Source organism: Perognathus longimembris, chromosome 1 (genome assembly GCF_023159225.1).
Source record: "Perognathus longimembris pacificus isolate PPM17 chromosome 1, ASM2315922v1, whole genome shotgun sequence".
In the NCBI taxonomy this organism is placed as follows: domain Eukaryota; kingdom Metazoa; phylum Chordata; class Mammalia; order Rodentia; family Heteromyidae; genus Perognathus; species Perognathus longimembris.
The window spans coordinates 80248206-80272319 of NC_063161.1; the positions used below are offsets into that span (position 1 = coordinate 80248206).

A 24114-nucleotide genomic window follows, 5' to 3' on the forward strand; every position below is an offset into this window, starting at 1 on the left:
AGAGGTGTATCCAAGACTTTCCCCATTTACATTATTCTTTCTTGGATTAACACAGGATTCTCCAATGGAGATGCAGAAGTCAGCATATTATTTTTCCACCCAAATGGAATCTTTAACCCACATCAGAAGAATAGTTAAAGCATTCTTCAAGCACATATTCTGTGAAGAATTCGCTCCCTCTTAAAGAGCCATATTTTCTAGGTATGAGCAGGATGCAAGCATTACCAAGTCACTCTGAAATCACTCTCCCTGAACCCATAGTATCTAACTCTCCAAACAAGGAAAGTGAAAATGAACTTCAGGGCTGAAAAGTTTTGTACAAAAATATGAACAGTATAATGGGTACTATAAATGTAGCTAGATTTTTTTTAATATTAAATGGATTGAAAATAAATTCAAAAAGCAGAACTTAAAAAAAAAAGCCAAGAAAATTTTGCAGATAAGAATGACAGAGATATTGGAAACGGTGTATACTGGTATTAGAACTAGGAAATTGAAAGGGAATACCAAAATTGAGAGACACAGGGTAAAAAAAGAGAAACAACTACTAAAGCAATACTTGCAAAACTGTTTGGTGTAAGTGAACTGAACACCTCAGGGGGGGAAAGGGTAAGGGGGAGGGGGGAGGGGGTATGAGGGACAAGGTAACAAACAGTACAAGAAATGTATCCAATGCCTAATGTATGAAACTGTAACCTCTCTGTACATCAGTTTTATAATAAAAACTTAAAAAAAAAAAAAGAATGACAGAGAACCTCGAGAACTTCCTTAAATAGATGGACATTTTTTCAATCTGGCTTTCTGCAGCATTGCATTCTTTGAAAGTTTTGTTTATGCTGTTCCTTTTCTTGCAGTCTTCATGTACAGAACAAACATTTGTAAGGAGCACAAGTCCCAGAGGACCCCAAACAGCTATAAGATATCAGCAAGGCAGTTTCATTTCCAGAAATCTAAATAAACCCATTTATTTTAAGGTCAATGAAGTAAAAATAACATAAAATAACTGGCTTGATCCTCAAGCTACATGAATTTGCAAAGATGCACGAGTACACGCACACACACACACACACAAATACACACACACACACATACACAATCTCATTTGACCACTTGCTGAAACAAACCACAAGATTTCATCAAGACTAGGAAGGTCATTTGCTTCATTTGGAATGGGGAAAAAAATAAAAAAAAAAAACAGCCGGGTGCTGGTGGGGTTCATGCCTATACTCCTAGCTACTCAGGAGACTGAAATCTGAGGATTGTAGGTCAAAGCTAGCCTGGGCAGGAAAGATTGTGAGACTGTTATCTCCAAATCACTAAAAAGCCAGAAGTGTATCTCAAGTGGCAGAGCACTAGCTTTGAGCACAAAAGCTCAGGACAGCACCCAAGCTCTGAGTTTAAGCTCCAGTACTGGCACAAAAAAAGAAAAATAAAAGAAAACATATAGTTATATTGTAAACGTCCAGGTCAGTATGAAGAAGTGGGTTATTTTCTTCCTCTGTGCATGGAGCCAAAGGTCACAAAGCTATTCCTGGTCTCTCTGTGATGGTCATGACAAAATAAACATTCTGCGTGTGCTGTCCCCCTCCATTCCTGCATTTCAAATTGATTTCGGAATTTTATTACAGCAGTATTTGCATATATGAAAGTGGACTAATCTCTAGCATACACTTGACCTCTGAGTGCATAGCAATCACCACTCAAATCAACATGATCACAACTGCTACATTTCTAGTTATCACAGAAAAATTCTTCACTTGTTCATCCCAGTCAGTATCACCCCTCTCAGAGTTTACTGCTAGATTTTCTTGTTTTATCTCTATGCCATTAGGATAGAAACAAAGATTTCTCAAAACTTAGAGTTCATTTACTTTTCCTACTTCCACAATAAATGACTGTCACATTACCTCTAACAATCCATGTATTTATTTCAGAAATGTTTATTGAACACTCACCATGTGGGAGTCACTGTGTTAGGTGTGCACAAGAAAAAAAAAAGGATTCCTGCCTCCAAAGACCATATAATCTAGTGTGGGGGGGGGGGGCGGGGGGAAACGGTACATAGACAATAAAAAATAACATAATACATCAGTAGATTATGTTGTTTGAGGGAAGGTTTTAATATCTATAGAAATAGCAAAGGCAGAACAAGGAAAAAGAGATACTGAGTACCAGGAGAATGTGTGAAGAATGAGATAAAATATAAAATAGAATAAGCAAGCAGTAGGTTTCCTTAAGAAGGTGGTTCAAAGACTTGAGGCTATGGGGAAGTCACCAGGGCGATTTTCCCAGGAAGGTCATTCCAGGAAGAGCACAGCCAGGACAAAGGCCCTGACATTGGAATCTAACTGGAACATATGGGACAGAATAGAAGTATAATGATTGGCAGAGAGAACAGTAGATAAAATTAGAGCTGGGGAGGATTTCGGCTTTTATAAAATGAGAAGTTTTGAGCAGAAGAAAGATATTATCTAGTTTCTGATTTAAATGTCACTGTCACCATTGTGTTGAAAAGAGATTGGAGGGAGCAAGTAGAAAAGGGATAAGAGGAGTTAGAAGGCTAGAGTAATTACTCGCTTTGAAGAAAATTCAGGTTCGGACCACAGTAGTTACAGAAATTTCTATTTGTACTGGATGTCCTTGGATAATGGGGTATTAAGAGAAAAAGCAACCATGTACTGAGTATTCTATGCTGGGACCCACCACCACCCTTATCTTTCTAACATTCCTTCTCCATTCCAGAGGCTAGAAAGCCTAGAAACTACATTTCCAGAATTGCTTTGCTACTGAGCAATGCTTGGTTTCAGCTCAGGCTCTTCATGTGAAATGCTCAAGGGATCTGAGAAGCCAGCAGGCAGGTGGACATCCTTCCTCCTTTACTCTAGCTGTAGCCACAGAAGCAGACAAGACACCTTGGGGGTTGTTTTGTCACAGCCCAAGAGCACAGAAGCATGACTTCACAGAGCTGGTCCCTACTCTTTGTAGTTACTAGTCTCTGAGTTTCTCCCCTGTCTTCTTGTCCTTTATCATCCCTGAAATTCTGGGGATAAAGATGTGACATCACAGAGAAGGAATAGTGAAGAAAAGAAAAACATAGGAAGAAGGAAAAGGAAGAAATAGTCATGTTAAGTGAAAATGAAAAGGGCTCAGACATGTATACAAAGGGCAAAAGTTTTATCAGACTTATTCCTCTCTCCAATCAGTCATTCCATTCCCAATTCTACCCATCACAGATATACAAAATGAATCCTAAAAATCCCAAGTCATTCCTCAACATTTGACCTCATTAACTGAAGTCATAAAAAAAATTATCTGATTCTACCTGTGTTTTCAAGGTTTCTCTAACGTGTTTGGATAATAGAGTGTGCCAGAGAAAGAGTCAAGAGTCTACCAAGTGTTATCAATTATTATGCCAAGAATTGTACAATTCTATTTTTCCCTGGTCTGACCACATGGCATACCCATTGATGCCTCCAAACGCCTCTCCAAAGTTTATTAGAATTTGACATCATCAACAGAGTCCTCTGACCCAACCTCGTTTGAAACTTCTTCAATCTGAACTTGATACTCATTATTCACATACAGGTACCTGCACTTGTGAATTCACCCACTTGTTCAAGTTTATTTGTAACCAAAAATAAATACTTGCAGTGTTTTTGTGGTAGCTTGTGACATGCAATGGAATCATCTTTGGTGTCAGCAAAGGTGAATCGAGTCACCTACATGATACCATCATGGTCAAGTAGAGCAACACTATTTTTTATTTCAGTTCCCAAACTGTAAATAAGGAAGCCTTATGTGGTATATTCAGTGCCAAATTCTTGAATCTATATACTCTTGGTTGGTGATTATACTGTTTCAAATGCTTCTTGAACTTCTGCATACTTCAGAAGCTCTGTCTGTTGATCCTAAGCATTGATAGGCTGAGATGCGTACCTCATGGAGAAAATACATGTGTCTGATCAGCTACTTTCAGGTATGAGTTACAGAGACATTGACTGTGAGTTTAAACATAACAAACCAACAATATACATTGAGTAAAGTACCTTCCAGCAGAAACATATACAAAACAAGGTTATGTATGTTTCTGTTGATAAAAAAGAAATTGTGAATTAAGGTTTGCAGGAACCTGATCCTACATTTCCCTTAGGAACAGCAGTTCAGTATTACTGCCAGTAACTTTACTGAACACAACTGACAATAATAAAGTAAATAACTATATAACTGCTGACTCAGCCCAAGACACTGCTCTGCTCACAACTGTTGGAAAGCAAAAGCTCTTTATGTATTTCTTTCTTTTTTTCTGAATAATTACTTATTTATTGTCAAAGTGATGTACAGAGGGGTTACAGATTCATACGTAAGGCAGTGGGTACATTTCTTGTACAATTTGTTACCTCCTCCTTCGTTTCCCCCCCCCTCCCCCTCCTTCTTTCCCTCTCCCCCCCATGAGTTGCACAGTTGGTTTACACCAAATGGTTTTCTAAGTATTGCTTTTGGAGTCATTTGTCTTTTTATCCTTTTACTCTCGATTTTGATATTCCTTTGATTGGAGATTATCATATTAAGAAAAGCAGGTTCAGAAGAACAAAGATCACATTTTTTTCTCTCATATGTGGATGCTAGACATAAAAGATAAGCATGTGCAAATAAGTATGTACATATAAGCATGTCATAAGTGAACTGTGTAACTCTGGGAGGAGGAAAGTCTCGAGGCAAAAAACTGGGAGAGAAGAGAGGGAGAGGGTGATACTGTTCAAAAGGAAATTTACTCAGTACCTAAATCATGTCATGTGACTATAACTCCTCTGTACATCACCTTTATAATAAAATGTTTAGAAAACATATCATATAAATGCATATATATGTAACTATAACATTTCTGTGTGTTGGTAATTGTGGGAAAGTTTGAAGGAATTGGAGGAGAAAATGATAAAAGGTGAACACCACTGAAATCTACTATATCTGTGAATGAAGATGGGAAAATGAGACTGAAGGAAAAACTCTTGCACAATAGCAGAAAGGGGGAAAGGAAAAGTGGCAGTGGGGAGGAGCTTAGTCTGATTAAAGTTCTGTTTGTGCATGTGTGAAGTACCATAATAAAAGCCCTTTGAACAATTAACATGCAGTAAGAAAAATAAATGGCAGTGATGTCAACTAGGTCAAGTCTGGTGTGTGGATGCTGGTGGGAATGGGGAGGGTAAATAAAGTGAGGAAGATGAATATGGTCCACTTTACACATGTGTGAGAATGGAGCAATGAAGCTTGTGGAGACTGGTTTGGAAAGGAAGGAGAAAAAGGACAGGGAATGATGAGGAGATAAAACTGATCACAGTACATTGTGTTCATGTGTGTACATGAGAAAATAAAATCTCCTTGTTCAACTAATTGAGGCTAATAAAAAGTACCCTGATTCCCACCACTGAGGCTAGGGGTGAGGTAGATGTCCTTCCTGCTCCTCATTGGCCATTCCTATAAGCCCATTGAACACCCTCTCCATCATCACTTCAGCTCCTTTGAAGTTCAGATAGAAGACCTGTGTCACCTCCGTGCGATGTCCCAAGGGACAGCCATCTTCAGACCCTGCAGACACTGCCCCTCATTTCTTCAAGTGTTTACTTTATTCTTTACTGTCATCGTCTTTCCTGACACTCCTGCTATGATACATAAGGATTATAGTTTGCAAATAAGTTGCCTTCTCAGTCTTCCCTCTTCTCTTTTAAACTTGTCTTCTATCTCCACCTCAGCTGCCCGTTCCAAAGACCCTCCTCTCTACTCTTTCTCATTGCTATTAAGTGTCCCACTCCCCTAGTCTCAATGCCAAGCATTCTGATCATCATCTCCATCCTTTTCTGAGGACCAACATTAGATTCCAAACAAACGATTGAAGCCCAAAGACCTTTCCTTACCTCTCTACCATCTTTTGTCAGTTCCTTTCCCCTCAATTTTTTTTCCCTCCCTGGTCATGAACTCTCTTTTCTCTATCTGCCCTATGTCTTTTCTTTTCATGCCAACAATTCTCCAAATAATTTTCTAAAGGTGCTGTCTCCATATTATCATTTCTCAAGATCTCTTGGACAAATTGCAGTTGGATATTTGCTCCTATAATTCCAATCCAATCCAGCACTCATCTCCAAGTTTCCTTCTTTCTTCATCTTTCAGAAGCATTGACACCCGTGAATCCTTTCCCTCTTGCATCACTCTTTCTCTCTTGGCTTTGGAGCAGTGTTTGCTCCTGGTGTTCCTCTTATGTCATCCATCTTATAAACCTTAGTGGACTCTTTTTATTCTCCCAATTTCCAAATGTTGATGTGTTCCAGAGTCCAGTCATCAAATCCCCCCTTTCTCTCTCTGTGCATCCTCTCCTTTTTATCTCTCTAGTAAATGTCATTTCTACCCCGATGGCTCCCAAATGTCTGTCTGTAGCCTGGGTCATTCTCTGAAACACATTTGTTTATCCACCTGCCTACATGGGTGTCTAGTGAGTATCTTAAACCTGCCTTCTTCAAATCCTGACTAACCAACCCGAATGTTCCTCCTTCCTCCCTGCTCCATCTAGTAAATGACAACTTCATCTCTCCAGTTGTTCAAGCCCAAATCCTTAACATCTTCTTGGCTTCTCTTTCTCTCACAGACTTCTTCCAACGTATTATCAGTTTCACTTGGCCCTACCTTTGGTTAGATTCAGAATCTGGTCACTTTTCAACCTCTTTTGCTTTCATAATCTCTTGCCAATCAGCCTTCCAATGTTCTCCTTGGTTCTGACTTTGCTTCTCTTCCCAGGTGGGGATGGAAATGGTAGTAGGCTGTATTTGTGGTTTTGTTTTGTTTTATTTTTATATAGTAACCATAGTGCATTTAATATCATTACTCTGCCCCAAATCTATTAAGGATTTCTACATCTATTGGGTGGAAATCCAAAGTTTTCACTATAAATTATGAAGTGCTCTCTGCCTTGATTTTTCTACTTCTCCATCTCAACTCCTGTGAGTTTGCCCCTCCTTCACCCATCTCAGGATATTAGAATCTGCTTCTCCTAAATGGAGAAGTCAGTTGGATGCAAGTGACTCCATTCAGGAGTCTGCTCAAATAGCAATTTCACTCAAAACACACAAATTGATAATTATGTGAGTTACATTATCTTGATTTTGCTATTCCTGAGTATAAACATATATAAAACATCATGCTGGCTGGGAATGTGGCTTAGTGGTAGAGTACTTGCCTAGCATACATGAAGCCCTGGGTTTGATTCCTCAGTACTACATAAACAGAAAAAGCCAGAAATGGCACTGTGGCTCAAGTGATAAAGTGCTAGCCTTGAGCAAAAGAAGCTCAGGGACAGTACCCAGGCCCTGAGTTCAAGCCCCAAAACTAGCAAAAGAGAGAAAGAGACAGAGAAAGAGAGGAGAGAGAGACAGACAGGGAGATAAATAGGTAAATAAAAAGGCAAAGGAAACGTCATGCTGTATGTTGCAAATACAGTTTTGTCAGGTCTCAGTAAATATATGTCATTATGAAAGTTCTATTTTAATTAAATTAGAACCATGCCCACTTTGTTTCCTATTGACTTAGCCTGGTTCATTTTTCCTTCACACTTGCTGAGACCTGTCACTAATGTATTTATTTATCTCTTGACTACACTAGGAAATGAGCTCCAGAAAATAAAGGTTTCATTCATTCTACTACTTATCCAATGGATCTTGAAATATAGTCAACAACTTATAAGTAGCCATTGGCCTGGATTTATTAACTTTGAATAAAAAAACATTTACATAGTAACATGTCTCCTGAATCAGATTCAATCGTTGATTTGGCTATTAAACTTTCTTGAGGGTTTTTTTTTTTTGTCTGTATATACTAGGGCTTGAATTCAGGGCCTTACACTTTTGTGTTGCTTCTTTGTTCAAGGCTGGAGCTCTACCACTTGAGCCATACCTCTGCTTTTGCTGGTTAATTTGAGATAAGTCTCACAGACTTTTCTCATGCTGGCTTTGAATGGGGATCCTCAGATCTCAACTAACTGAGTAGTGAGACATAAGTGCATGGCTTGAGTTTCTTCTTGAGGTCACGTTATCAGTTGCAAGATAAAGGCAGGGAGAAGGTAAAGAGAAATATGATAACCACTTAAGAATATTTTCACAAATATTTTTGGCAGTTGGAAACATATCTTCATCAGGAAATCAAGTGTGAGACATATTTGCTAATTAAAGAAAGATATAAATGTCAAAGAAAGCACTGGTTTAATATGCACATGTTGACTGAAAGAATGAAGAATGTAAGTAGAAAATTTTCAAGGAAATTGGTATAGGACATTTTGATAGCCCATGAAGGACCCTTGAGTCGTAACTCTCGCCAGTGTCACATATGATTGATGTCATCGGTCTCCTTTGCTCTCAATAGAAAGAAAAACACCTTTACACAGTGAAAACATAATAAATTAATTTGAAATTAATATCTCTGGCTGGTATTCAGACACTCCCTTGGACAAGTATTTCAGATGTGGAAGGATTTGTTTGTAAAGATTTATTTTATTTACTTTAGCAGATCCTGAGAGCAGCAATGCACTGACACTGAAGCTAGAGGAGGGTGGCCAATGTTTTATTTGTGCTGCATTTAATTTGTGCTTTACACATGAGAAACTTTGGTTGGATAGTGGAAGAAGCAGGGACCACGAACTGAGATTTGTTGTGTAGCCTTGGAAACCAGATATCCGGGCCTTCCACTCGGACAAAATACATCCCTTTTTGATTCAGATTTACCCCTCTGCTCACTATAATCTAAGCAGCTTGACTATTTCTTGATAGTTATTAGCTGGTTTTCAGTAGTACTTATTCCGCTAATGACCAAACTAACTTTTCTTTTGTTTGCTACTCCTGTAGATCTCCTTGTTTTGTTTGTTTTGCTTTGTATTGTCCTTGCATCTCCCCACTGCCAGAATACATTAACTCTGATCTTCTCTCAAAAGCAAGGAGCAAGAGAGGAGCGATATTGGTCCAAGGATACACAATTACAGTTAGGAATAATAAATTTCAAGAGATCTGTTGCACAGAAGGGTGGTTATATTGAATGGCAATATATCATATCTTTTTGAAAAGGTAAAGAAAATGTCAATGATGTGTTCTAGCCCCAAAATGATGACTCTATGAGTCGATGCATTTGTCAATTAGGCAGACACGATCATTCCACAGTGTATGTATACTTCAAGTTACTATGCTGTACATGATTTAAAAAAAAACTCAATAGTATCTGTCCATTTTAAATAATAAGTAAAATGTAAAAAAGTTACTTCATCAGAGACTTCAGTTGGCTGCCCAGTTTAATGACCTTCCTACTTGTTTACATGTTCTGACATTGCCTTGCTTCATTTTCTTCTTAGGATTTACTTGTTGTTTATGTCTTTCTCCTCTCCCCAATTGAGCAAACTCTATGACAACAGGATTGAGCCTTTCTCACTGAATTCTATCTCATCAACACTAAAGCTGTGCTTTGCACACAGCAGGCACCCAGAAGTATTTCGTGAAGGGAAAAAAATAAAATGAATTCTCCTTTCTAAACTGGAAATCCTCTTGTCTAAAATGAAAGTGTTGAACTAAGCGGGTGATCAATGGTTTGCCCCTGTAATCCTAGTTACTCTGGAGACTGAGATCTGAGGAGCAAGGTTCAAAGCCAGCCCAATAGAAACCCATGAGATTCTTATCTCCAAGTAACCAACAAAATGCAGGAGAAGGAAAGAAAGAAGGGAAGAAAGGAAGGAAAAAAGCAGGGAGGGAAAGGAAGGGGTAGGGAAGGAAGAAAGGAAAGCGAAAGAAGGTAAGGAAAGAAGGAAGTAAAGAAGAAAGGGAGGGAGCGAGCGAAAGAGGGAGGGAAGGAGGGAGGGAGGGAAGGAGGGAGGGAAGGAGGGCTAAACTAAGCCCATGCATGATTCTCATCATCAGATCCCTGTACAAGTAGCTTCAACAGTTCCCTGAAGACTTGTCAAAAATGCAGCTGATTAGGCTGCTCCCCAGACTTGCTGTCTTCTACACTCTTGGGAAGGGAGGTTTCCTGGGACCTGGAACCTAGCTGCCCTGGAGGTGCCTGGGTCTGCACTGTGCTTAGAAAAGTAATAACACCAACATTTTTAGCATCTAATTATAATATTTTTCCTATGTAAACATGAGAATAGAGAAGAGTACAACAGCACAAGGAAGCCCGAAGTTTCTCTTTAGCAAATCTTAATATTGTGCCATATTTATTTCAAATATTAAAAGTTCATTTCAAATATATTTGAAGCTTTCTGTGTTGTATTTTTTTTTTTGCTCAGCTCTGTTCTCTTCCCAATCTCTCCAGAGAAAACAGAATAATGAATTCAGTGCTCAGCGTTTCCAAAGACTTGACAAGTTTGCATTCATAAGAATCTCCATTCATCCATGGATTCTCATATCATATTGGTCCACTAAAGATGCTTTATGCCCAGCTTCATCAGACCTCCATGTTAAAATGAAAATGTTCTTTGTAAATTTCCTAGGGTATAAGAAGTGGTAAAGTAGTGGCCTTGTCTTCGTCTTTCTCTCCTCGTTGCTCGGACGGAGCCCAGCTCCCGGCAGACTCCTATCAGACGTCTTTTCGAGACCAAACACCATGCCTTCAATTAAGTTACAGAGTTCTGATGGAGAAATTTTTGAAGTTGATGTAGAAATTGCCAAACAACCTGTGACCGTCAAGACCATGTTGGAAGATTTGAGAATGGATGATGAAGAAGATGATGACCCAGTTCCTCTACCAAATGTTAATGCAGCAATATTAAAAAAGGTCATTCAGTGGTGCACCCACCACACGGACGATCCTCCTCCTCCTGAGGATGATGAGAACAAAGAAAAGCGTACAGATGATATTCCTGTTTGGGACCAAGAATTCCTGAAAGTTGATCAATGAAAACTTTTTCAAACTTATTCTGGCTGCAAACTACTTAGATATCAAAGGTTTGCTTGGTGTCACATGCAAGACTGTTGCAAATACGATTAAGGGGAAAACTCCTGAGGAGATTTGCAAAACTTGCAACATCAAGAATGACTTTACTGAAAAGGAGGAAGCCCAGGTACACAAAGAGAGCCAGTGGTGTGAAGAGAAGTGAAATGTGCCTGACACTGTGACACTATAAGAATTGTTCCAAATACTAGTTGCACTGCTCTGTTTATAATTTTTAATAATAGACAAACAGTAGACAAATGAAACAGCACATCAATTGCATTTAGCAAACTACACATTCCATGTGTAGTTTGAATACACATCCCAAACTTACGGCTGAGTTTCTTCTAGTCCAAGCAAAAGCTTCTCTTTTCTTTACTCAAAATAAACAATTGGGTTCTCTGTGGAAAGTGGCATTTTAGGATTTCTCTCTTTTTGTAGAGAAATTTCTGTCTAGTTTATTGACTAGTTAACTTTAGTTAAGCTTCTAGGAGTTGGTACTGTAAATAAGTTGCAACAAGGTTTCTGATAGAATTAACAAAATATGTCTCTATTCACAAATTGGAAACTGGAAAAAGGTTACTTGAAGTTAATGTTTTTAGTGGGGTTTTTAGGTTGACTCTAGCCAGAACAACTGGTATGTATGAAGCAGGGCTTTTAATTGGACCTGAGGACTCTCTTTCCCCTTAATTTTTAATCTTCTCAACTTTGAATATGTTGCTAGAGACTTAGTTACTACCAAGTTCATGTGGGGTTTTGGGTGAGGGGGAGAAATGCAACTAGACAACTGGTTGGCTTTTTGATTAAAAACACTTAATTCATGTGGCATGTCATCTTTTTATGATCAGGATTTCCTGTGGAGAAAACAGTTCACATTAGTTGCATGTAAAACCTTTTGCCATTAAGTAGGTGGCTAAATGCAAAAATCCTTCATAAGTTTAAGATTCTTTAAATAAAAAGTAAGTTGCAGAGTTAAAAAAAGAAAGAAGTGGTGGAAAAATCCCCCATGGGCTATGAAGAAGGTTGGTACTTTCTAGAAAGTTCATTGAAGTGCTGGACTGGCTTTCAGGAAGACAGGTTTTTGCAATGTGCCAGGCTAGTCATGGGCACTCAGAATTCAAACCTCTTCATCCCTCTAGGTTTATACTGGCATTTCCTCCCAAATCCTCCTCTGCCTCTTCTCCTTGATCTAATTTTTATTTCTTTCTATATCCCTTATAGTCCACAGGTCAGGCTTTCTGTGAACCCAGAAGCACGAGTGCTTAAAGATTCAATACTCATCCCTCCAAATTAAAGCATTCTGTGAAACAACGTAGTTACAATTTTCCCAGATCCTGGGAAGCTAAAGACAGCACCATGACTGTAATTATATGATTGTAAGCTGAGTTCAACAAAGAGGCCATTTTTGAGTCATGTAATTTGGTGTTGGAAGTACTAGGGTACATGAACCATGGCAGGAATCTGAGTTTGGCCGCGCCTTGCAGTATTCTGGCAGTAAAATGTTCTAGAATTAGTATTTGCCACTGAGTAAATCAACACTGAGCCCTTCATCTATGGACAATCCTTGTACTTTATGTAAGGCATTGAGATCCAAATATACATTCAAATCATACTCCGGCAGCATAGAGCATACCATAAACCAATTAAACGTGTGCTTGAAGGTATGATTTTAAAAGAATCCCCCGATAATTTAATAAAATATATTGACTTCATTATCTTTGATTGTCAATGTGAGCAAAGGGGGAACGAAGGATGGAAGGAGACAGGAGAAGAGGATATAATGAAAGAAAAAGAAGGGGGAAAGAGAAACAGAAGAGCAAAGGGCAAGGCAGGGAAGGGAAGGAGAGAGGGGAAATGGAGAGTAGAAATACAAACTTCTTTGCATAGATATGCAGTTGTCTTTTTCACCAAATATGAAATGCTGGGATATTGATAGACTTTGTGAGAATATTTGGGATGCTCATAACTCAAAGTATTGCTTCTGTAATTATCTGTCTCCAAAGAAATGTCCCATATATCCACTTGACCACAGCACAATGGAGAGACAAGTATGCTGACTGATGCAATCTGTCTTGAGGTCACTAGGGGCCATGTGGGAAGATGACTGTCTAGGGGCGGGGCCAAATCTAACAGTGTTTTCAGTTCTAAGTTGTGGATGGTTTCCTGCAGCCTGGAGAAGATTTCTAGTTATATTCTAAGCAGCCTGTGTTGGTGACAACTATTTCACCTTTCTTCCAAACAGAGGTAAAATGACACACCTTAGACTTGACAGATCTCTACTTGGGCTACACAGGAAAGAATGCCCTCCAATTACTTTCTGGGTAGTATAAGGCCAAGTTGGCATGTGTCTAATATTAACACAGGATTATAATATTCAATAGAAAGTACAGCATTTAGCATTACTTAAAGAAGCAGTGTTCATTTTTACTTCTAGGTCTTCAAACCCTCATTTTGTCTCAGTGAAAATCATAAGAAAAGCTAGTTCACAAAATGCATTGTACTGACTTCTTGTGGAATCATCAATTTGTAAAAATATGCTTTGGAGATTTTAAAAGTCTAAGTAAAACACCACTCAAGCCAAGGCTAGAAAAGAAGGCTCAGACTTCTCTTACAAAGGAGTCTGACACTACACATAAGAGGTTGGATAGCCAGACACCAGTGGCTTAGGCCTTATAATTCTAGCTGCCCTGGAGGCTGAGATTTGAGGATCACAGTTGGAAGCCAGCTGGGATATGGAAGTCCTTGAGACTTTTATCTCCAATTAACCACGAAAAAGCCAGAAGTGAAGCTGTAGTTCCAGTGGTAGAATGACAGCTGTGAGCAAAATAGACAAGGGGCAAAAATATACAATGAATTCTTTGATCCACTCTCCCCTCTTCTGTCTTTATTCTTCTACCCCTCCCCCCTTGGCCCTCCCCTCCCCTCTTGTATGTACCCATTTCCTGGTACTTATTTTGCTGGGTTTTGACTTCATCTTTTTAAAGAATTATATTATTCACACTCTCCATAGAGTCTATTACACTTCAGTTAATCCACAGAAATGAGAAATATATGGGAATGGGAGGGCCAAAGGAGGTATGTGTGAGTGTGTGTGTGTGTGTGTGTGTGTGTGTGTGTGTGAAGATGTTGAAGTGGTGACACCGATCAAGTTGCATTGTAGACATAAACTGCTTTGGTAAAGGGCAAACAATTCAATATATAACCTAAAATTAAGATACATAAGGGAAGGGGGGTGAGAATGTTGAAAGGGTGACATTGATCAAAATGCACTGTATTCATAAACAGCTTTGGTGAATGGCAACTTCTTTGTACAACTACTTTGAGATAATAAAAAAATTCCAAATGAACAAAGCTAAGGGATAGTTCCTAAGCTTTGAGTTCAAGTCCCAGTACTAGAACCAAAAGAAAGAAAAGAAGAGAGAGGAAGAAGGAAGGAAGACAGGAACAAAACAGTCATTCCTTGAAAAATGATTTATAAAAATCCAACATTCAAAGAAAGAATATAGTGGGGAAATATAGTGCTTTATGCTGTGTCTGCGAAGACTTTTTGATCATGAATAATAAGAATAATTGAGGCATGGCGTTGTGGCTTATGCATGTAATCACAGCTATGTGTGGGGAGTAGAGATTAAGAGGATTGAAGTTCAAGGCTAGGTTGAGTAAGTGTGGGTATATATGTATGTGTATATATGTAGTGTATGTGTGCACACATATGTATGTATATGTGTGTATATATCCTTAGAATAAAAAGGGAAAAGGAAATATTTAAGAATCAAAGGCATTTATCAAAGGCATTTATCCATGGTATAGACTTCTATTGCATGAAAGCACAATCAAATTCCCCAAACTATTAAATCTCCTTGCAGGAACTCATAAAAGGAAATGGCCTTAATTAAAATAGTGATCTTTATGACTCTGGGGACCTTTAAATGTGTGGGGTGTAAACAAGTCACATTTGTTGTTGGATTTGAAGCCCTTTCCTTCGTCTGTTCCGTTTCCAGGACCTTAGGGCTCCACTGATGGTTGATTATGGAAATTTGTCGTCTTTTGCAGCCAGACACAGGAGAAAGGCCTGGGGCGTGTTAGCTAATGGTTGTGTCCTCACCCTGTTCTCTCAGATCATTCTTCTTGGACTGTCTGTGGTGTAAAATTAGAATGGTGGCTATGTGCTAGAGGCTCACACTTGTAATCGTAACTATTGAAGGGGCTGAGATCTGCAGATCATGGTTTGAAGCCAGCTTCAGCAGTAATTATTCCCAATTAACCACAAAAATGCCGTAACTAGAGCTGTGACTCAAAGGGTAGGATGCCAGCACCCAGAACGGAGTCCAAACCTCAGTGGCTGGCTCCAAATAAAGAGAGAGATGGAGAGAGAGAGAGAGAGAGGAGGGAAGGGAAGGAAAAATCAGTATGGTGGTGATGGAAGATTTTTGTTGGCTCTGGGCTTTCACTGATTGCTTTAATTGAAGGAAATCTACAACATCTTTGCTAGCATATTACTTAGCCTGGACTTGAGAGACTAGACAGAATGAGGTGGGCTGAGGCTCTTCAAAGAAAAGCCAACAGACGTCAGAGGGCTTAGTGGGGCATGCTGCCCTAGTCTCTTGCAGCAATCCTGGCTTCTGTAAGACTATTCTGTAGGATTTGAATCCAAGCCTTAAGAGGAGAGTGCCAAAATGATAAATGTATTGAGCTTGAATTTGACCTTTCTTATTTTTAAGTAAATAATGTCCTAGTTAGCTTTGCAACAAGTAAGAGTGTGGTCACAAGAACTGAGAGGACTCTGAATCAAGCGGGTACCAGGATCCAGTAATCTAGCCAGGTAGATGGTCTGCCTTCTAGAAAAGGTTCTTCCCATCTGTTTTCCCTTGACTGGTTTCAGAATTCATTAAAATCACACTTCCTTTCATTTAAACAACCAAGAGGAGCCAGATGCCCATGGCTCATACCTGTAATTCTAGCTACTCAAGAAGCTGAGATCTGAGGATCACAGTTTCAAGCCAGCCAGGCAGGAAAGTCCTTGAGATTCTTATCTCCAATTAACCACCAAAATGCTATAAGTGGAGATGTGGCTCAAGTGGTAGAGCTCTAGCCATGAGCACAAAAGCTCCAGGACAGTGCCCATGCCTTAAGTTCAGACCCAGGAATAGCACAGAGATAAATGAATGAATGAATGAATGAATAGTAAAGCCAGAAATATGTAGGAAAAAAAGCAAATATGGCTGAACTCTCTACAAAGATACTGTATTTGTTCAGTTAGCAGAATGGATCAATCATATGATGAAATACACTCAAGCTTTTATAGAAAGTATAGAATGTTACTATTAATTATTTTTGGACAGTCATCAGGCTTGAACTCTGGGCCTGAGCACTGACCTTGAGCCCCTTTGTACTCAAGGCTAGCACTCTACCACTTGAACCACAGCATCACTTCCAGCTTTTTCTGATTAATTTGTTGGAGATAAGAGTCTCACAGACTTTCCGGCCTGGTGTGAGCCACCAGCACTTGGATGAATGATAATTTTATGCACTGATCAGTAATTCAATCACATGCCAAATATTGGAAGTTGATAAGATATTCCTAACAAGAATCCAATGTTATCTGAGAATTTACACAACAAATTAATTACAAATTCATTTGACCCACAAAGGCAGGAGGAGCTGGGAAAAACACTCACTACTCCCTCCCTGAGTTTCTCTCTTTTCCCTGGATGGTCTGTCTTCCATCTACCAGAATATTACCATCTTTTGCATTTCTATGTACTTAGAACTGGTTGATGCTGCCTCAAAAATGTTCTTTATGACTCACATAAAATCCCTCTACTTTAAAATTTCAGGAATCCTAAATTGAATTAATACTCTCAGTTCAAACCTCTATTTTAAAAAGACATATTGTATTTAAAAATGAAAGTAGTAGCATTTATTAACTAGATAATACAAAAAAGACAAACTATTCTTCAACTAATTCCTACTTTCCACAAATGTCATAATTTTCTTCATCAAGTAATGATTTTCTAAAGTAGTATTTGATGTTTTTTAAATCAACACCAAATATCCCCTCATTCCTTACCTTGCCAGCTAGGACCATCTTATTTAAAAATTTTAAGTGCATACATAATAAGGGAAAGGACCCAGGAACAGCAAGAAAAGTGAGATGTTCTGAGTTAAAAGATTATAGTTACTTGGGCCTGATGGAGGTGTGACAGAGGCTATGTTGCATATGGAAATTCCATTTCAGTGAATACATAATATTAGGTTTCCTAGGGACCCGCAACAAGCAACACTGCTTACCCTTTCCTTCACTGAGCACACAAGGTCATGAAGGAGAAAAATGTCTACCAGAAAAAGAAAAGAAACCTAGTTGAGCAAGAGACCATGTGTCTGTCATCAGGCAAAAGGGGAAAAAATTCAGATGTTCATATTTTTTTCCAAAAATGCTTTCTTGCTCAAATTATACTCTTGCTTTTTAAGAGCAGCCAGGAAAATGAAGTTATTGGTACATTCAAATTTTCCTCTCTGCTGTCACTTCAATTTAATTATTGCTCAGACATTTGTAATGGAAAGAACTAGGGGCTTAGAGTAGGGTTTCCAGCTGGGATCCTTCTAAATATGTCCCTGGATAGTGGAGGGACCTTGAACAAATGACTGTGGCCCTCAGGGAGATTTCATTACTTTGGTCAAGAGATCCTAATTTCTATAGTATAGTGCAAATGAGAGACTACCAAGGCAATGCTCTGCATGTTAGCTGAGTCTAAATTTAATTGCCACATGGTTTTAAGAGAGTCCTGCTGTATTTACAGCCCTCAGGTTTTGACTTGAACTCTTTCTGTTTGAAACTCTGGATTCCACTTGTGGAAAATGTATCTGGATTTGACAGCAAAGTGAATGCCTTAAATTAGTGATTTGTCTTCCATCAGGACAAAAGGCAAAATGAGACACAGGAGAATGTCATCTATGGACCATTCTATAAGAGTTAAGATTCTCCTAAAAGCCCAAGATAGGTAGCAACAGAAAACCTATCAGAAGCCTGTGGCTGACACTTATAATCCTAGCCACTCAGAAGGTAGAGATCAAGAGGATTGTTGTTTGAGTCAAGCCTGGACAAAAAAGGTCACAAAAATCACATCACAAGGGGCTGGGGATATGGCCTAGTGGCAAGAGTGCTTGCCTCGTATACATGAGGCCCTGGGTTCAATTCCCCAGCACCACATATACAGAAAACGGTCAGAAGTGGCGCTGTGGCTCAAGTGGCAGAGTGCTAACCTTGAGCAAAAAGAAGCCAGGGACAGTGCTCAGGCCCTGAGTCCAAGCTCCAGGACTGGCCAAAAAAAAAAAATCACATCACAAGAGAAAAAGCTGGGCATGGTAGCACATGTCTGTCATCCCAGCTATGGCAGAAAGCAGACATAGGAGTATTTTTGTTCAGGCCAGCTCAGGCAAATAAGATCCTATTTCAAAAATACCAAGTCTGGAGGCATGGCTCAAGTAGTAGGACATTTACCAAGCAAGCATGGTGACCAGAGTTCAAATCCAGTACCATCAAAGAAGGAAGGAAGGAAGGAAGGAAGGACTTCTAAAACCTTCCCCAGGGACTGGGAACATTACCTAGTGGCAAGAGTGCTTGCCTCATACACATGAAGCCCTGGGTTTGATTCCCTAGCACCACATATATAGAAAGCAGCCAGAAGTGGCGCTGTGGCTCAAGTGACAGAGTGCTAGCCTTGAGCAAAAAGAAGCCAGGGACAGTGCTCAGGCCATGAGTCCAAGGCCCAGTACTGGCAACAACAACAACAACAACAACAACAACAACAACAACCTAAAACCTTCCCCAGACAAGAATTTATTTAAATCCATTTGGAATTGAAAAAGAAACTCATCCTTTGAATTTGGGAAGAAAATAGGAAATTTCTCAAATCCATGGAGGTACAGAATTGTGTGGCTAATGATTGTTTGCCTTCTGGATTCTCATATATGATGAAATAAGGAGGTTCCAATGAAAAGCCTAATGCAGCCATTATCTGACTTCTCACCTGGATCTGTAATAGTCTGTACTTAAAGCCTTTAAATACAGCATTTCAAACAAGACTTTTTCCAAGTGCATTTGTAGACACTGAAACTTTTCCTTCTCTGACACTTATTTTACTTATTCCGTCTGGAATTCCAGAATTTAGGAGAACCGGAATCTTTCCAGTGCATTTAAAGTCATGGATTGACTGGGCCCATCTTTCAGTCAAGCTGAAACAGTCAGGCCCTCATCAGGATGTCTTAGAGATCAGTTTGGGGAAGGCCCCTCCCTCACTAAAGGGAACAAAGGAGCCCCCTATCTTCCACTCATGTAGTCTTTCCTGCTCTGATAATAGATTTTGTCAGCAGGAGCCATACTGGGGTATAATTTTTACATTAAATTGTGGCTCATTCTCCAACAGCCTTTCCCAGAGGGCTGGTTTTTCTGGCTGGTCACATATTACACATATCATATTTCCTGGTTCAGCTGTTCTTGTGGCACCCCAAAGCTTAGGGCCTTGGGAATCAGTATTAATCAAGAGACATGTCATTCTCAGGGATCAGTTTGCTTTGAGGATAACATCTTATATTTGTCTATAGTTATGCTTTTTCCCTGGAGAAATCTCAGGTTAGACAATAGGGGGAAAAATGTATGCTTGATGTTTAATAGTGTGGTCCTTAGGAATGATCCTGTGCATTCTATTCTCCTGCTGTGACTGAAGCATTTCCCAGCCATAAAATCCCCCTTCGGGGCCTCAGAAGACTGATGGTCTGCACATTGAGGACAACCTACAGGGACTCCAATTTACCACTCACCTATCTCCTTAAGCTCCCACCTGGTTACCCCCACACACGGCTGTTGTTGGAATGAAAATGTTGTCACTTGGCCGTGAGCCACTGCATCTCCATTTGCATGGTGTTGTGAGTAAAGGCAATACCGAATGGCTGCCACCACTGTCAGGCACTGTGCAAAGTCTCAATCATGCTGTTTGCTTTAGTACTAGACATTGCCTCAGCTTGGAGGTGTGGGAGCTGTAAATTAGCATCTGGAACGACGCAGCTGTACTCCTACTGCCGAGGCTCTAGCCAAGATCCTGTCACTTCTGAGTCTTCTACTTGTTGAGCTTAATTTTACCTTGAACAACATAGGTGGGTGTCTTCTGAACCAGCCCGTGGAAGGAAACTCATGAGATTCCAGATAGCTTTCAGGACTTTCCCAGAAGTACATGTCATTATTTAGGAGACAATCCTGGAAACACAAGGAGAGAAGGTGACACCAAAGTCCGGAAGGGATGACAGACAGCGCAGTATGGGCCAATTGCTGCCATGGCAACTAGAGTTTATTTCATCTTTCTTGGAAATGTTGAGAGCCAGGGTAGCGTGATCCACCTAGTGAGAAGAGATTTGGGGTATTTATCCATCAGCCCCCACCTCTTCAGTTATGGGTTGCTAGATGATTCCAGGAGCTGGTCATTCTCCAGGCCCTCTGAATCACAGGACCTGCAGGCAGAGTGGATTCCAGAGGTTGAAACAGAGACTCCAACCAGAGCAATATGGGTTCTGATAGCTATAAATGTGGTTGATGTTTTAAAAATGGTACAGTCAGGGAGGAAAGAACAGAGAAGCAACATTACCTGCTCAACTAACTATAGCCCAGAGAAACTGTCTGGGAAAGTCAAAAGACCTGCTGATCTCACCATTAGAAGGGACTTGGTGGGAAAAATTCCATATTAAATGTCCACTCACTGCATGCTCATTGAGCATCTTTGGGACAGATGAAGAGTGTAGGACTGGAATTTTCAGGCACTGTCTTTTGTAGATCTTAGAGTTGCATAGGAGAAGAGGGATGGATAAGCCGAGTCTCACTCTTATACATTATTTTCATCGGGTATTCCTATTGTACCAGAAGTACACATGATGGAATGAGTCTCTCCATAGAGGGTATGGCTGGCAGAGTATGTTTTGCATACCAGAAAGAGTGACTATCGAAGGCAGTAGAGCCTAGGTGGTAACAGCAGTGGTGATGAGCAGCACTGGACAAAAAGTAATCATAGAAGATGGATGCTGGTGCCTCATGCCTGCCATCCCAGCTACTCAGGAGGCTGAGATCTGAGGATCACAATTTTCAGCCAGTCCAGACCGAAAAAAAAAAAAAAAAAAAAGTCCAGTAGGTTCTTATCTCCAGTTTTCCAGCAAACACTGGGAGTACAGCTTTGGTTCAAGTTACCAAGCTTCAACCTAGAGTGAAAAAGTGAAGGGTCAGTGTCCAGGCCCTGAGTTCAGGCCCTAGTACTGACAAAAGTCACCATCATCATCATCCTCACTCTCATCATCATGGGCCACCCTGGGAAGAAATCTGAGAAGGGACCAGTTTGTTGGTGAAAGCCTGTAAAATGAGAGCACATGTGACTGAGGTAGCTCAAGAGGTTCAGAGAAGCTGATGAAGTGAAGAGTATGCTTTATTCTCATCATTAGAAAATCAAGGACAGAAAAGTAAAGGACACATCCACCTCGTGACTTGTTCAGTGACTAGTGACTTGGATTTTCCAGCACAAGTTGCCCCATTAAAGATCCTGGATGCTGTTCTCTCAGTACCCGTAATGAATTCTTGATCTCTCCTACAGCAGAATTTTATGGTGAAAGATGAACTTGGTGTGCATAGCATTCCTTATATGGAGGATAAAATTCTAGACAAGGATAGGACTTTCATTGAAAAACTCATAAAAATTAAGATGGAAAATTATATGGAGATAGAAAATGTGAGTTTATAAATGAGGAAATTTTTATGGAGTTCTTTTATTTCTGTCTTCTTTCATATGTATTATATTAGTGACCTTTGCAAAACTTCTGGGTGGCCAGAAAAGAACAAACTAAAGTATGAGGACCAAGACATGACATGGAAATCATCAGGAAAGACCAGTCAGAAGGAAAAGAAATTCGAAATCAAGTAGCTAGCCTATAGTCCTGACTAACTGAAGCAGAGGATCGAATCTCAGGAGCTGAAGATTCCCTAGAATCTATGGAGAAAGATAAAAAATCAATACAAAATCAATCCAATTGACAAAACGGGAGATTCAAGATACAGTTAGAAAGCCCAATTTAAGGATAATAGGTATTGAGGAAAACCTGGAGAAAGAAGTTAATGGATTAGGCAACCTATTTAACAGAATATTAGCCGAGAACTTCCCAAATATCCAGAAGGAAAGGCCTATACAGATACAAGAAGCATTTAGAACCCCAAACCGACCAGACCAGAATAGGACATCCCACCGACACATTGTGATCAAAACAGGATCAGTAGAGAACAAGGAAAGAATCCTTAAAGCTGTTAGGGAGAAGAAAACAATCACATATAAAGGAAAAGCAATCAGAATTACCCCAGACTTCTCAGCAGAGACCATGAAAGCAAGGAGAGCCTGGAATGAGGTGTGCCAAACCCTAAATAAAAATAACTACCAACCAAGAATACTGTACCCAGCTAAACTCTCATTCATAGCCGAAGGTCAAATAAAAGTCTTCCACAGTAAGGAAAAACTGAAACAATGTATCTCCACCAAACCAGCTTTTCACAAAATCCTCAAATATGTACAATACAGGGAAAATAATCAAGATCCCAATACAGACAGAGAAAAGAACCCTAAATAGTAAACATCAGATCAAGAAATGGGAAGACACAGCTTTAAACAAGATAGTGGTAATGAAAGGAACAAACGATCATCTCTCAATCCTAACTCTCAAAATTAATGGACTTAATTCGCCAATCAAGCAACATAGGCTCATAAGTTGGATCAAAAATCAAGACCCATCTTTCTACTGCCTCCAAGAGACTCATCTATCCAGCAAAAGTAAACATCTTCTAAAAGTGAAAGGCTGGAATCAAATCTATCAAGCAAATGGCCCCCATAAGCAGGCTGGAGTTGCAATCCTAGTATCAGACAAAATTGACTTCAAATTTAAAAAGGTAAGAAGAGACAAAGAAGGTTAATACATACTAATAAAGGGATCTCTCCTACAGGAAGATATAACCATCCTAAATTTCTACACACCAAATACAGGAGCACCCAACTTCATCAAACAAACACTACTGTCTCTAAAAATACTCATAGACCCAAACACATTGATAATTGGGGACTTTAACACTCCACTATCACCTCTGGACATATCAACACGCCAAAAACTGAACAAAGAAACCACAGAACTAAACAATTGCATAGAGCAACTAGACTTAATTGACATCTACAGAATATCCCACCCTGCAACAACAGAATACACATTCTTCTCAGGAGCACATGGAAATAGATCACATCTTAGGGCACAAAGGAAATCTGTACAAATTCAGAAGTATCAAAACCATTCCCTGCATCCTCTCAGACCACAATGGAATAAAATTAGAGCTCAACTCAAACAGCCACCACAGAAAATCCTACAGTTTATGGAGACTAAACAACACACTGCTGAACCATGAGTGGGTCATTGAAGAAATTAAATCAGAAATTCAAATGTTTATGGAACTCAACCAAGATGAGTACACAAAGTACCAGCTCCTTTGGGACACAGCAAAGGCAGTACTCAGAGGAAAATTTGTATCTCTGAATGCATATGTTATGCCAAGTCGCGAAACCACCACCAAGAAGACCACTGAGACTCAGACATTCCAAAATGCAATAGCAAGGCAAGACTTTATTCAAGCAGGGCCCCGGCCCGGGCCTTGTCCTACCCACCGACACAGCAGAGGTTAGGAGCCACCCGCAAGCTGAGATTTCACAGAGCTTATAAAGGCAAAAACCAAAGTTACAGCAATCAGGTGTTCAAGCACGATTAGGATACAGGTACAAATCTGATTGGCTCAGGGTTCGAAGCATTCTAGGGGTAGTTAGAGTTAAGCATTCCCAGGCAGTTAGAGTTCTTGACCGGCTGGGCCCTAATAAACTTGCCCTGGGTTTGCTCATAGTTTAAACAGACAACAAAATGGGGGCTGCCTGAAAATGGGGTTCACCCTAACTCTTCAGCATACACCAACAAACTGGAGAAACAGCAACTCAATAATTTAAGGAAGCACCTTAATTTCCTTGAAAGAGAAACACAAGCCAAACCCCAAGTCAATAGACGGAAGCAAATAATTAAAATCAAATCAGAATTAAATCAATTAGAGACAAAAAAAAA

At 39.7% G+C, this 24114-nt stretch overlaps 1 pseudogene; it reads left to right on the forward strand.

The window, feature by feature from the left end:
• The first annotated feature begins 10530 nt into the window (after nt 1-10530).
• On the forward strand, nt 10531-11128 carry LOC125355224 (annotated as a pseudogene).
• The last annotated feature ends 12986 nt before the right edge of the window (nt 11129-24114 follow it).